The 14,542-nt window shown below is 43.2% G+C and overlaps 1 protein-coding gene and 1 pseudogene across 1 annotated transcript in view; both read right to left on the reverse strand.

The window, feature by feature from the left end:
* The window catches only part of FAR2 (fatty acyl-CoA reductase 2), a 168,406-nt gene extending 159,758 nt beyond the window's left edge, over positions 1 to 8,648 (reverse strand). The window contains exon 1 of the mRNA XM_068971492.1: positions 8,565 to 8,648. The gene's annotated coding sequence lies outside the window, so the exon portion shown is untranslated. The remainder of the gene's footprint in view (positions 1 to 8,564) is intronic.
* A 565-nt stretch (positions 8,649 to 9,213) lies between these two features.
* LOC138078728 (tigger transposable element-derived protein 1-like) overlaps positions 9,214 to 14,542 on the reverse strand; it is a 39,801-nt pseudogene continuing 34,472 nt past the window's right edge.

Consider the following 14,542-nt stretch of genomic DNA (forward strand, 5'->3'; position numbering starts at 1 on the left):
TCACAAGGCAGAGCTTCTTGTCCTCCCCTCAAGTGAGTGCTTCAACAACTGGGGGCCATCTCTGGAGGAGCTTGTGAAGTTAAAATGCATTAGAAAGCATGTCTAAAAGCCAGAGGAGATGCATTGCCAGCTGCTGCTAGAAAGGGCTTTTGCTGGACTTCAGAGGTAAAGGATACGAATTATCTAGGAGTTCTAAAATGAACCATGACTAAAACAATAGATATATGCTATTCTCAGTGTCTGTTGATTAAAGTAAGATGATTTTTTCACTGTCTATCACATTGTTGGTTCCACAAAGAAATATATATTATTTTTGCTTTGATACAGTGTTGACTTAAGTGGAAAAATTGGCTGTTGAATGAAGATCTCACCTGAAACAAATCCTTTTTTTAAAGACAGGTCTCTGAATTAGTCATGCAAAGTACCCTGATGAATGTGGCTGGCAGAAAGCCCTGTATTTCATCCTATTTGATTGATTCCCCTGGAATACTGACCTCTGGATAGACTCTGTGACCACAGTGACAGATCTAAGTACAAGCCTCCATCTCCATCTTCTGTTTCTAGGTCCCACAGAAGCAACTGGACCAGCTGTTCTCACATTTGTACCTGTGCTGTGATGGTTATGTATGAAGGTACCTGGGGAGTCTTGTACCAAAAATCCTTACTCAATAAGTGCAGGGTAGGGATAATGAAAGGTATAGTTGTCATCCCAAACTTAAGACTGTCACCCTTAAACCATCACTCTTCACAAAAAGGATGCATTAATAAAATACAGATTTGCTTTACTGAAATAAAAATCAAAGGTGACACTCACAAGAAACCCATGCTTAGCAGCAGCAGACTTCAACAACTAAGTAATACGGGCGTTAATTACCCCCTAAACTTCTTGGACCCTGGGTATGTTTATCTGACAGCCCATCCTTTACATATGAGTTTAAATGTCTGAGTAACTTGCAAGAGCTATCACCTCAAAACTACCTTCTGCTCTTTACATTGGCAGGCAACACTAACTATCCTGTTGTTCAGTCTCTTAGTCATGTCTGACTCTTTGTGACCCCATGAACTGCAGCAGGCCAGGCTTCCCTGTCCTTCACTATCTCCCAGAGTTTGCTCAAATTCATGTCCACTGAGTTAGTAATGCTATCTAACCATCTCCACCTCTGCTGCCCTCTTCTTTTGCCCCAATCTTTCCCAGAATCAGGGCTAGTTATCCACAATAAATGACATTGTCACGACTCCAATGACAATAATGTTTGAGGAGCTTCTAATCCATCAATTTACCTATCTGTATTTCCAGCTTTGACATAAGACTGAAATGTTTGAATCCTCCGAAAATGTATATGTTGAAATCTAGTCTCTAACCTTATGGTATTTGAAGGTGGGGGTCTCTGGGAAGTCATTAGGTCTCGAACGGAGAACTCTGGTGAATGAGACTGCTGCTGCTGCTAAGTCACTTCAGTCGTATCCGACTCTGTGCAATCCCATAGACAGCAGCCTTCCCGGCTCCCCCATCCCTGGGATTCTCCAGGCTAGAGTACTGGAGTGGGGTGCCATTGCCTTCTCCAGGTGAATGAGACTAGTGCCCTTATGAAAGAGACTCCTAAGAACTCCCTTGCGAAGTTCCATAATGTGAAGTTACAAAGGAAAGAAGGACATTTGTGAACCAGGAAGTGGTCCTCACCAGACATCACATCTGCTGGTGCCTTCATCTTGGACCACTAGCCTCCAGAACTGTAAGAAATACAGGTTTTTGTTGTTATTTACAAGCAACCCATTCTACGGTACTTTATTATAGCAGCCTGAACTGCTGCTGCTGCTGCTATGTCGCCTCAGTCGTGTCCGACTCTGTGTGACCCCACAGACGGCAGCCCGCCAGGCTCCCCCATCCCTAGGATTCTCCAGGCAAGAATACTGGAGTGGGTTGCCATTTTCTTCTACAATGCATGAAAGTGAAAAGTGAAAGTGAAGTCGCTCAGTCATGTCCGACTCTTAGCCACCCCATGGACTGCAGCCCACCAGGCTCCTCCATCCATGGGATTTTCCAGGCAAGAGTACTGGAGTGGAGTGCCATTGCCTTCTCCGAGCCTGAACTGACTACCCCCTAATATATAAAAGAAGTCTATTAAAATTTTGACAGCCAATGAGTTAATAGCCTAGAGTAAGGGCTGACAAATATTTTACATAAAGGGTCGGATGGTAAATGTATTAGGCTTTGCAGATCACAGCTACTTATAATGTGGAGCACCAAAGCAGCTGCAATAGGATAATAGGATGAATTAGTGCACGGCACTGGCTGATTTCCAATAAAACTTTATTGATGCATATAACATGTGAACTTACGAAATCTTTCATGTGCCATGGAACATTATTCTTGTTTGTCTAAAAGCCATTTAAAAATATAAACACAATTCTTAGCTCAATAGATATAGTAAAACAGGCAGGAGCCAAAATTGGCCCTCGAGTCACTGTTTGCGGACCCCTTGGCTAGAGCACTGAGTGGATGAAGCCCTGGCCAGAGTCCATAGCTGTGTGAACTTGTTTCTTCTGTTCTGCTCTGCTGGTTGTTCTTTGGTTGTAAATTGCACTTCTGCCTCCAGCCAACCACCAGGCAAATACACTGGGAAGCAGGAACAAAGATGAACGAGATTCACTGCAAAATCACTGTTTCTGCAGACATCCTATGTGTTCACACTGTGTGCCCTGTTGGAGATATACTACAAACATCAACTAAGGCTCAGAACTACCATGGGACACGAGAGGCCCTTCCCCACTGTTTATGCATCAGCTTCCTCATGGGTACATCTAAACTTGACAGAATGTACCCTCAAGAGGTCCGGCATAGCCTTGCCAGGAAAGTAGAAGTTAAATTTTTTAAAATTGTTTTTAGTCACACTGCAGATCTTGCTTGTGAATATCATTTTATCACTGATTCATACAGTGGAATTGTTTTCATCATCAATTTTGAGCTTATTAACAGAGTCAATTCAATTCTGGTCTTCTGCTTTCTTCCAGCTAAGTTGTATGAAAGAGATAAGAGAAGTTGATGGTTAATAGAAAGCTGTGGATGTTAAGAGGTTTAATCTATTAATATAGGGCAGCATTTCCCAAAGCGTGTTAGGCTAATGCTGACTCTGTCAGATGTTCTGCCAAAAAAAGCATTTCAAGGTCAAATAAGTTTAGGAAATGTGGCATAAAATACCTCTTCTTTCTTGATGATTCTTAAAGTGCATTATTAGTGTATTAAAGGCTCCGAGGACTCCTGCAATAAAACTCCTTAATTGGGTTAAATTGTTCCTTACACTTACATGATCAGGAAGCGTTTCTTTTTCTTTACCTGACTATTATTAACATCCCAAGAAACTAATGATCCATAGACTACATTTCTGGGAAACATTGATACAAAAAAAGGTGGAAGAATGGAAAGCTTCTAAGCAAGGGAGTATGTTATGCTATAGAGCGATTACTTTCATAAGGGTCAGGCCTTTCTATCTGGGTTTTTGTCATTTTAGACTATCCCATATGCTATACATGTATTCATTTCAGAAAAGCAAGAGTCATATTTGTTGTGGTGGTAACCTCTTAGAAAATTATAAAGTGTGTGCACATTTCATTAAAAATCTCAATATTACAAAGGATAATATGAAAAGCATATTATTTTCTTCTCTCTCACCCCATTTCCAACAGCCTGGCATATTTTTCAGGGGTACCAGGCAGTATTATCAGTTTCCATGTCACTTTTCAGTTCTTCTGTGAAAACTCTAAATTCTATGCATCAGGGACAATAGTTTTGAGTTATAAAAACTCAGAAGTATCTACTGAAGGAATTTCTTCTCACACTTCTTTCCTCCCCCACCTCTCATCGGGTCTTTCACCAAGGTCTATCAATTCGACTTGTGAAATGCACTTCAAGTGTGTACACTTCTCTCCATTTCCCCTACTGTGCTCACTTCTCTCCATTTTCCCTATCAGCACAGTCTCTGGCTGTGTCCTAACTGTATTCTACTTTTCATTCTTGATCCTGCTAGTCCATTCTCCTTATTTCAGCTACAAAGATATCCTTAAAATGTAAATTACCCTCTGGCTTCAAAGTCTTCAAAGGCTTCTCATTAAAATAAAATTCACAGTCTTTATCAAGATCTGTGATGATCTGCATGATCAGGCTCCTGCCTTACCCACCCCACACAACACACACACACACACACACACACACACACACACATACACACACTCACACACTCATGTCCAGCCTCTCAGAAACTCCCTTTTCCAACACACGTGCCTTCTTTTTATCCCTTGAACACTTCCCAGCTTTTCTTCTCTTTACAGATTTCCTACTTGCTATTTCCTCTACCTAAATTGCTTTTCCCTCCTTTTTTCTTTTTTGCCAAGTGAATCCCTGTGCCTCCTTCAAATATCAATTTGAATCTTTCCTTTTCAGAGACCTTCACAGAGCACCAAATCTGAATCAGCCCGTTTTTTCCACAGCCCCTCGCTCTTCTCCATACTACTTCTAACAATGTGTTATTATGTATTTCTTTTTTAATGTCTGTAAGATCCAGAAGATCTTACACATGTGCTTTATTCCACACTAAACGCAGGAAAATTGTCATCCGTGTCTGGTCATAGAATGGGCTTAATAACTACATATTAAATGATTAAAACTAGCCAGGGGAAAGTGCTTTTTATCTCCTGCCTTTTCCTTATGTGAAACTTTACACCCTTTCAGATTTCCATTTTTTGCACACTTATCGTCCAAAAGCCTCATTCATTCATCTCTATTAGAAGAAGAACTTAAAGGACCAACTCATGTAACTCTTAAACTTCACCAACCAGTTTGGTTTACTTTACTCTTTTCTTAGGAACTTATTGTATTTATTTTCTGTACCGTTCATTTGGTGACTAATCTCATATTGACTTGTAACAACTTATCAGGTGTGTTAATAAACAACTTATATTTACATATGCGATCTTGCCAATGATATCATAAATCTATGGAGTACAGGACTTGGTTACTTAACACTCTAAAGTTCACAGCATGCCTCTGCACAGAGTAGCTGAATGAAAGAAAGAGTCCCCATCCACCTTCTTTTAATGCCTCAACTTTAAGACTTTAATATGGAAGTCTGACCCATTTCCTTTCGGTTTATTTTCTTTCTCAACCCTGTGTGTTGCCATTTCCTTTCTTTCAGAAAGGACCCATTTCCTTTCAGTCTATTTCTTCCTCAACCAGTGTGTTGCCATCATGCTGGGAATGAAAGCTGTGGTAAGGATAAGTTCTGAAGTCAGAGGGAAGTGATTAAGGGAGGAATGTGGGGACAGAGGACTTGTCCAGGGTTTCTCAGTTCCTCCCACAGTGGTACAGGAAGTGAAGATAACCTGTTAAGTGACTAGGTGTACTTTACATTGCCAGGCATCTCCCAGAACATTTAAAAAGAGTGCTTTGCTCAAGGTTTTGAAAATATGAGTATCTAAATGTTAAATGAGGCAGAAAGGATTACCTTCTCAAAAAATTTCAATCAATGACTCAGTTTTTCATTGTTCAATTTTGGATGAACTTTCCCCAAATATCAATTTAATTCTAGAAGTATGTTTGGGATCCAGAAACGTATTCTGTACTTTTAGTTGCCAATTCCAATCTTGCTCAAATAATGATTTTTAAGGAATACTTAAAATACTAAAAATCATAGCTACTTTTTGTTTTATTTTCTTCTTTCACCAAAATATAATGGTTATAAAAGTTCTGCAACCCTTTTGATGTACTTAACCAGATTTCCTCAAGCTACTTCTGAAACATGGAGTAGAAAAGTAAGTCTGTAATAATACCATCTTTATTAGTATACAACTGTTCAAGGTAAGTAGACAGTTTAACAATTATTAGCTCTTTTTACCTGTATGTTTTTACAACAACCTGTTAAGATGATTACAGCAGTAGATGTTGTCTGTTTTGTTTATTTTATCAATGAGAAGACTGGGTGTAGAAGGACTTAGTGATAGAAGCCTGCGGCAGCTAACTTTCAGATTGTATCAGAGAATCTACCAGTCACATAGGATTGCTGAGACAGTGCTGTTATTCAGGAAGTAACAGAATAGGCTTATGAACCTGGGCTCAGCACTGGCTACAGAATTTGCAGGGTCTAGTATAAGATGGGAGAAGGCAATGGCACCCCACTCCAGTACTCTTGCCTGGAAAATCCCATGGACAGAGGAGTCTGGAAGGCTGCAGTCCATGGGTTCGCTGAGGATTGGACACGACTGAGTGACTTCACTTTCACTTTCATGCATTGGAGAAGGAAATGGCAACCCACTCCAGTGTTCTTGCCTGAGAATCCCAGGGACGGGGGAGCCTGGTGGACTGCCATCTCTGGGGTTGCAGAGTCGGACACAACTGAAGTGACTTAGCAGCAGCAGCAGCAGTATAAGATGAAAATTTGAAGCTCCTGTTTAAAAATTACTAAGACAGCTGACAGTGACAGCAGAACATTAAACCAAGTATGGGGCCCTTCTAGGTACTGGACCCTGTGAGCTGGCCTAGCCTGAGGTCTCTGGACCTCTATCATCTGGGTGACTGGGTATCCAAGAGGCTGTGACCTCCTGAAATTGTAGATAAAATTCTATGCTAATACACAGAAGTTTGTTTTTCATATTTTGTAGCTTTTATCAGATCCTTAAGTGCTCTGTTAAGAAAATAAATTAAAGCATTAAGAATTCCTCTTCAAGAGTAATGAATGTCCTCAAAGAGACCAAACACAATGTCACAAGAGACTGGCAGAGGCGGCATGCTGGTGTCAGTGTACACCAATGTTCCTTCAGAGGTTGTGCTTGCTCATGCGTACATTTTCATAGGCACACAAGTATTAACACAAAGAGTTCTTAGGGCTGCCCAGATGTTGCCAGAAAGAAGTAACATCTGATTGCATTTTCAGACAATAATAAAGCAGACGATGAGACATTCAAGGTGATGTTGAGATGTTCAAGATGACTTTCTTCACAAACCCCAAAGTGATACCCACGACTCTGATATGAGGTATTTTATTTATTTTACCACCTTAACAGAAGCTTCTCCCTCTTCTGCAATTAGACGTCACACTCCCTCTTTTAAGGAGAAATGTCTCATTGTAAGATTTACCAACTCATGCTGATTTATATCAATTTTATAGATAACTATAACTCAGAAATAGGAGTAAGGTAGGAATTTGTTAACAGAACAGGTGTAGAAGATGCCCTCAGAAAAGGGAAAAGAGTACTCTAAAGACCTGTACCCTGAGAAATACAACAGAAGAAATGCTGTGAGTCTTGAGTCTGGCTGGTAAAAACTGATCCCATCTCCTAGAAGACTCACACACAAATAGCCCTTAAAATGGATTTTGCTTTAAGACCTGCTTCTTCCGTTTGAGTGACTGACTTAAAACTGTATTTAGTCTCCTTGCCCTTTTCCATTAAATATGCATCTCAGCCAAATCTCCAGCTCATATGAATAGGGATACTGAGATATGGGTAATTGAAACCTCAGGGTAATTCTCAAATTTTCATTTGCACAGCATGTCAAACACTTCTTGATGCAGCCTCTAACAAGAAGGAAAACACGATTCACTTGAGATTTTGGTCACTCTGCTGTCCCCACTCTCATCCCTGTTCATGTCACAATAGGGCAATACATAATTCAACCAGCCGCCAAAGCTCTGGCAGGTCCAAAAAGAGTCTTTTTCGCTCACACCTAGTAGCCCATCCATGGAAGAATAAGTGTTCATAATTCTACCCATCCCGAGAGGTGAAAGAGTAGGAGGCTGGCAGGTGGGATGTTTTTCTAGGGTTTCTAGGAGGAAGATGGTCATTTAGTCTTTTAATTGCATGGAATTGCCCCGCGGGTTATCGTACTCGCCAAGGGTGAGTGAGCAGCTTCCCTCAAGCCCATCCGCACCAGTAGTAATCTTCTGGTACCCGCTTACCTGCTCTCTCCAAGACGCCCAGGCCCAGCAAGAAGAGGTGGAACACACCTGATGGTGTAAGACGCCGCCCAGGCCCATTGCAGTCTAGGGGTCGGTAAGCAGCGAGGCCCGAGTAGGAGGATGCATGCGGCCACAGCCCGGGGTAGGGCTCGGAGTCTCGCGCCCCGACTTGTCTAGCGCGCAAAGAGGGCAGCCGCCACGCCCCACGTGGCCTGCTCTCTCCAGGAACAGCCCGGGGGGCAGAGAAGGCCTCCGCGAGACCTGGTCGGTGCCTCTGCCCCATGGGCCCGCGGCCATGGCGCGACTCCAGCGTTAACTCAACCGAGCCCTTCCCGTCGCGCGCCCTTCCCGCCCCCGCGCGCCCCACCTCGGCTAGTGATGCCGGCGCCCAGCGCGCTAACCCGCCGGCGATTGACTGCGGACTGCGAGGGCAGCTCCAGGGCAGAGCCGCGGAAATCCCACAGCTCCCGCCTGGCCCTGCGCCTACCCTTCCTCGGGGCCTCGAGGCCGCCCCGCCCTCGCTTTCGACCCCGCCGCGCCCTGCCTGCGGGCCACCCCGGCCGGCTCTCGCCGGCAGAGGCGTGGGCGCTCGCGTGGCCGGACTGCGACCCCGAGTACCTGCTCCTCCGGGCTGCGGGGGTGCTCAACTAGTGGACCTCGAAATCCCAGTCCTTCCCCGGGGCTCCGGGAAGTGCTCCAGTCTCAAGGAAGCTGCTCTCGTCTTTTGGCTCCCAAACGTGACACTCTATATATCCGGCTCGGAGACTGGGTGTGGGGCGGGAGGAAACCACCCTCCCTCCGACCTTCCCCGCGGCCACCGCGGCCTGGGCGTCGGGCGCGGAGCCGTCTGCTGCTTCTACACGGGGCGGGAGGAGGGCGAGGGGCTGGCGAGGGCCCTACAGGCCGCCGGGCGACCTCATGGTGGGCAGGGCGGCAGTGCGCGCGGGCCCGCCCCGCAGCTTCCATTCATTCAGCGCCGAGCAGATCCGCTCGCTATTACTCCCGGGTAGGATTTTTTTTCCCCTCATTTTTTTCTCTTTCTAAAATCGGTGGGTGAGGGGGGAGAGGGAGCAGGAAAGGCGCCCCTCTCTGGTCTGGAAAAGAAGGGGAGCTCCCACATCTTAAAAGAAAGGGGGTGGGGGGTGGGAGGTGGGAGAAAGGGGAGGAGGAGAGACAGAGCCGGAAGAGAGAGACGGAGACAGAAGGAGACAGAGGGTCAGAGGTTCTATTGTGAACGCTTGGAGGACGCACCTTTCCCCCAGCCACCCTAGCAGAAGAGGCAGCCAAAAATCCGAGTGTACTCAGCTTGTCCGTACTGCACGCCCAGTGGGAGGGATGCTCTCTTATCGGCTCCAAACTCTGCGGAGGCTCCTGGCAATGACCGACCAGCGCAGTGTCCTTTTAAAAATCCAGGAGGGGCTGGATTCACGGAGCCCCTCGTGCTGGGCGGAAGCAAGAGGTTTACTCTTGCTCGGGGTGCGGAGGGTAGAAAGCAGGCTCTATCTGCGTCAGGTGGGAGTAGGTAGGTGGATAGGAGACTAGAGAGGATCAGAGATGTGGCTGCTAAAATGCAGCCGGTCAGCTTTGCTCTGCAGCACTTCTTAAGATTAAGAAAAGAGAATGAGAGAGGTTTTGTTCATAAGCCTAGTAGCTTGGGGGAGGGGGCGGCGGGAGATTTGGTTTGGTCTCTGATACGTTTTGAAAGGAAAAACTGAAGCCTTCATCAGGGAAGACTTTTAAGGGGACAGACAGGCACATGAGTGGGCTGCCACAGTTCTGAGCCAGGACGTGCTCAAAAAAAGCAGTCAACGCCCAAGCTCATTTCTTGGACAATGTGGAAGATAATAAGAAAAGCCAAAAAAGGAATATTGTCCTATAAGTTGTCTTCATTTTCTTCATTACAACAATCGGCGTGCAAATAAATAGTTTGTCATGCAAGTTGAAGTTAATATGAACCACTTTTTGCATTCTTAAAAAGATCACACTCATTTTGAATTCTCTTCTATTGGACGGTCTACAGTTAAATGTATTAAGCAAAATGTAGCCTAAAGACCCTGTGACTAATTTTCTCTGGTGGTTGCCTGAAAGCAAGGAGACAGAAAAAGTTCAGTTCAGTTCAGTCACTCAGTCGTGTCCGACTCTTTGCCACCCCATGAATCGCAGCACGCCAGGCCTCCCTGTCCATCACCATCTCCCGGAGTTCACTCAGACTCACTTCCATTGAGTCAGTGATGCCAGCCAGCCATCTCATCCTCTGTCATCCCCTTCTCCTCCTGCCGCCAATCCCTCCCAGCATCAGAGTCTTTTCCAATGAGTCAACTCTTCACATGAGGTGGCCAAAGTACTGGAGTTTCAGCTTTAGCATCATTCTTTCCAAAGAAATCCCAGGGCTGATCTCCTTCAGAATGGACTGGTTGGATCTCCTTGCAGTCCAAGGGAGTTTCAAGAGTCTTCTCCAACACCACAGTTCAAAAGCATCAATTCTTCGGTGCTCAGCCTTCTTCACAGTCCAACTCTCACATCCATACATGACCACAGGAAAAACCATAGCCTTAGGACCACATAAATATACTTTGTTACCACCCCCCCCACCCCACTCCCACTGGAAAAATAACTCTAAATGTGTTGCCAAAACAGCTGGTATGACAGCACTTGAAATGATACTGTCAATTGGTGGTGAGAGGTGTTGAAATCATTCATCACATAGCAGATAAAAGTAAACTGTTACAACTCTGAAAAACAATTTGCAAGAAGTTTCCAAGGCGAGTCCTTCAAACTTTTTTTTATTGCTCTGAATCTTTTGAAATGGGATTCTCATTCTTTAGAACATAACCAAAGAAAATAATCACAAAAAGGAAAATGCCATATGGACAAAATTACATGTTTATTATAGCATTATTTATAAGTAGAAGTAAAATAACATACTTTCAATGGAGTGTTGACAAAACATTAGTTGTTATTGTTCAGTTACCAAGTCGCATCCAACTTTTGTGATCCCATGAACTGCAGCACTCCAGGCCTCCATGTCCCTCATCATCTTCTGGAGTTTGCCCAACTTGATGTCCATTGAATCAGTGATGCCATCCAACCATCTTATCCTCTATCTGCCCTCAGTCTTTCCCAGCATCAGGGTCTTTTCCAATGAGTTGGCTTTTTGTATCAGGTGGCCAAAGTAGTGGAGCTTCATTCAGCATCAGTGCTTCCAGTGAGTATTCAGGGTTGATTTCCTTTAGGATTGACTGGTTTGATCTCCTTGCTGTCCAAGGGACTCTCAAGAGTCTTCTCTAACACCACAGTTCAAAAGTATCTATTCTTTGGTACTTAACTTTCTTTATGGCCCAACTCTCACATCCGTACTTGACATTAGTATAGGTTACTAAACCATAATTTTACTTTCACTATTTAAAATGATTTTTTTTATGGATAATGTATTCATTTGCTGGCACTGCCTTAATAAAGCACATGGAGGGGTGAATTAAACAGAAATTATCTCACAGTTCTGGAGTCTGGAAGTTCAAGATCAAAGTGTTGACAGGATTCTTTTTCTGAAAGCTGTGGGGGAGAATCAGTTTCGTGCCACCTACCTAGCCTCCAGTTTTTTGCTGACAATTTTTCTGGCTTTTCTTGACTTCCAGAAGTATAACCCTGATCATTACCTCCATCTTCACTTTGTATTCTCTATGTGCATGTATATATCTGTGTCCAAATTTTCTTTTTCTATAAAGACACCAGTCATATTAGACTAGGTCTCATCCTAATGGCCTCATCTAAACTATTTGCAACACTATTCCCATCATGCAAAATGCCTGGCTGGATGACGCACAAGATTACCTGGAGAAATGACAATAACCTCAGCCATGCAAATGACATCACCTTTATGGCGAAAAGCAAAGAGGAACTAAAGAGCCACTTGATGAAGGTGAAAGAAGAGAGTGAAAACACTGACTTAAAACTCAGCATTCAAAAAACAAAGATCATGGCTTCTGGTCCCATGACTTCATGGCAAATAGATGGAGAAACAATGGAAACAGTGACAGACTTTATTTCCTTCGGCTCCAAAATCACTGCAGATGGTGACTGCAGCCACGAAATTAAAAGACACTTGCTCCTTGGAAGAAAAGCTATGACCAACCTAGACAGCATAGTAAAAATTGGAGACATCACTTTGCTGACAGAGGTCCATCTAGTCAAATCTTTGGTTTTTCCAGTAGTCAGGTATGAATGTGAGAGTTGGACCATAAAGAAGCCTGAATGCAAAGAATTGATTCTTTTCAGCTGTTGTGCTGGAGAAAACTCTTGAGAGTTCCTTGGACTGCAAGGAGATCAAATCAGTCTATTCTATAGAAAGTCAGTCCTGAATATTCATTACAAGGACTGATGCTGAAGCTTAAGCACCGATACTTTGGCCACCTGATATGAAGATCTGACTCATTATAAAAGACCCTGATGCTGGGAAAGATTGAAGGCAGGAGGAGAAGGGGACACCAGAGGACAAGATGGTTCAATGGCATCACTGACTCAATGAACATAAGTTTGAACAAGCTGTGGGAGATGACGAAGGAGAGGGAAGCCTGGCGTGCTGCAGACCATGGGTTGCAAAGAGTATGACACAACTTAACAACCACAAATTTCCAAATAAAGTCACATTCTGAGGTACTGAGGGTTAGGACTCCAACACATGAATTTGGGAGAAATGTAGAGAAAGACATAAATCAACCCATAAGCATATAACAGTGAGAAGAAGCCATGTAGTCATTATTGCCTCTAAGCACATACTACTCACCCTGCAACAGACCAATAAATCAAAAAAGTGAATTGGTAGGGAAGGTAATAGCAATTTTATTCAGAAAGCTGGCAGACCAAGAATATGGAGGACTCATGTTCCAAAGAACCAACTTGTGTGAGTTAGAATTCAGGCCTCTTTTATACTAAATGAGGAGAGAATAAAGTCAAACATTTCCTGGCTCCAGTCAGCCTCAGAAGAGGATGTGTTTTGTCCTTCCTGCAGTCATTCAAAAGTGGGCCTGGTAAGGATGTTTCCTGTGAGCTAAGCAAAGTTATTTTAGCTTAGTGCTCATTACCTGAGAGTCAGGGTTTCCAGAGAGGGGCTATTATGTATAATTTAAGTTTATAGGCAACACCTTTTTAGTGATTAACTTTTAACAGAATACAAAGATTCTTCCCTATTACATAGTAGGTTGAATTGTGGCTCCTAAAATATATGTCCTGGTGCAGATATCTGAAACCTATGACTGTTACCTGCTTTGGACGAAAGAGTCTTTGCATATGCAATGAAATTAAAAGGCTTCAGAAAAGGTCTTACTGGGTTGTCCAGATGGGCCCTAAATCCAATGGCAATTGCCTTTATAAACAAAAGGCAGAGGGACATTTGAAACACATAGAGTGATAGCATGCTTAGTTGCTCAGTCATGTCTGACTTTTTGTGACCCCAAGGACAGTAGCCCACTAGACCCTTTTTTTCATGAGATTCTCCAGGCAAGAATACTGGAGTGGGTAGGCATTCCCTTCTCCAGGCTATCTTTCTGATTCAGGGATTGAATCTGGGTCTCCTGCATTGCTGGCAGATTCTTTACCATATGAGCCACATGTTGGATAGAGTGATTTGAAGACAAGACAGAAATTGGAGCAATGTAGGGGGCAAGGAAAGAAAGCCAAGGAATGTAGACAGCTTCTAGAAGCCAGAAGACAAGGAAGGATTCTCCCCTAGAACCTCCACAAGGAGCAAGGCCCTCACATTGAGATCAGACTTCCATCCTCCAGAGCTGTGACAGTATAAAACTTTGTTGCTTAAGCTACCCAGTAATTTATTACTACAGCTCTAGAAAATAAATTCAGGCAATTTGGGGTGGAAACTTGCTTATTTACTTTTTTGTTTTTTTCTTGTGAGAGATATCTATGATTCAAGACCATTTCAAGTGAGTATTTTACTAGAAATCTTAAAATTCTCATCCACTTTTGAAGTCATGGACAGAAGACTTGCTAGATATTTTATCATCTTGCTCTCCAGTGGGCACAAGTGCTGATAAGTCTGCAAAGGATTTTGATTTTATGAAATGGGTTCTGCATCCTCACACATGTTGTACACACAACTCTTGTCAAGACAATTCAGCTCCATGCTGATTTGGTTAAAGAGTAGTCTCCAGGGTTGTATCTTAAAACCGTAGCTGCTCATGGTCAATGTTGAGAAATAGATTATTAAAATAACTAGCTTCTGTTTTCAGTCTTCTCTCCCTAACTACTGCTTAATGACTTACCATTTTATTCAACCCCATAAAATAAATGTTTTTCTCTTAATCTGCCTGGAGCTTTTTAATTTCATAAGCAAAATAGTTTTAAAATATGACAGATCTAAAATAATATGTCTGAGCATTCTAATGACACCTCAAAGTTGGAGACTGTAAATTTACCCAAGTATTCCCAAAGTGGTGTAATTGCTAAATGCTGCTGAAACAAACAAACCATGTTTATGTTAATCAAGAGTATCATGGAAACTGATACATTGATTTTGATGTACAGTCAAATCATAAAAATACAATGTTCTACAACTAGAAAGCTCATCCTTTGGGCCCACTCTT

The sequence above is a fragment of the Capricornis sumatraensis genome, chromosome 4 (genome assembly GCF_032405125.1).
Source record: "Capricornis sumatraensis isolate serow.1 chromosome 4, serow.2, whole genome shotgun sequence".
Classification (NCBI taxonomy): Eukaryota; Metazoa; Chordata; class Mammalia; order Artiodactyla; family Bovidae; genus Capricornis; species Capricornis sumatraensis.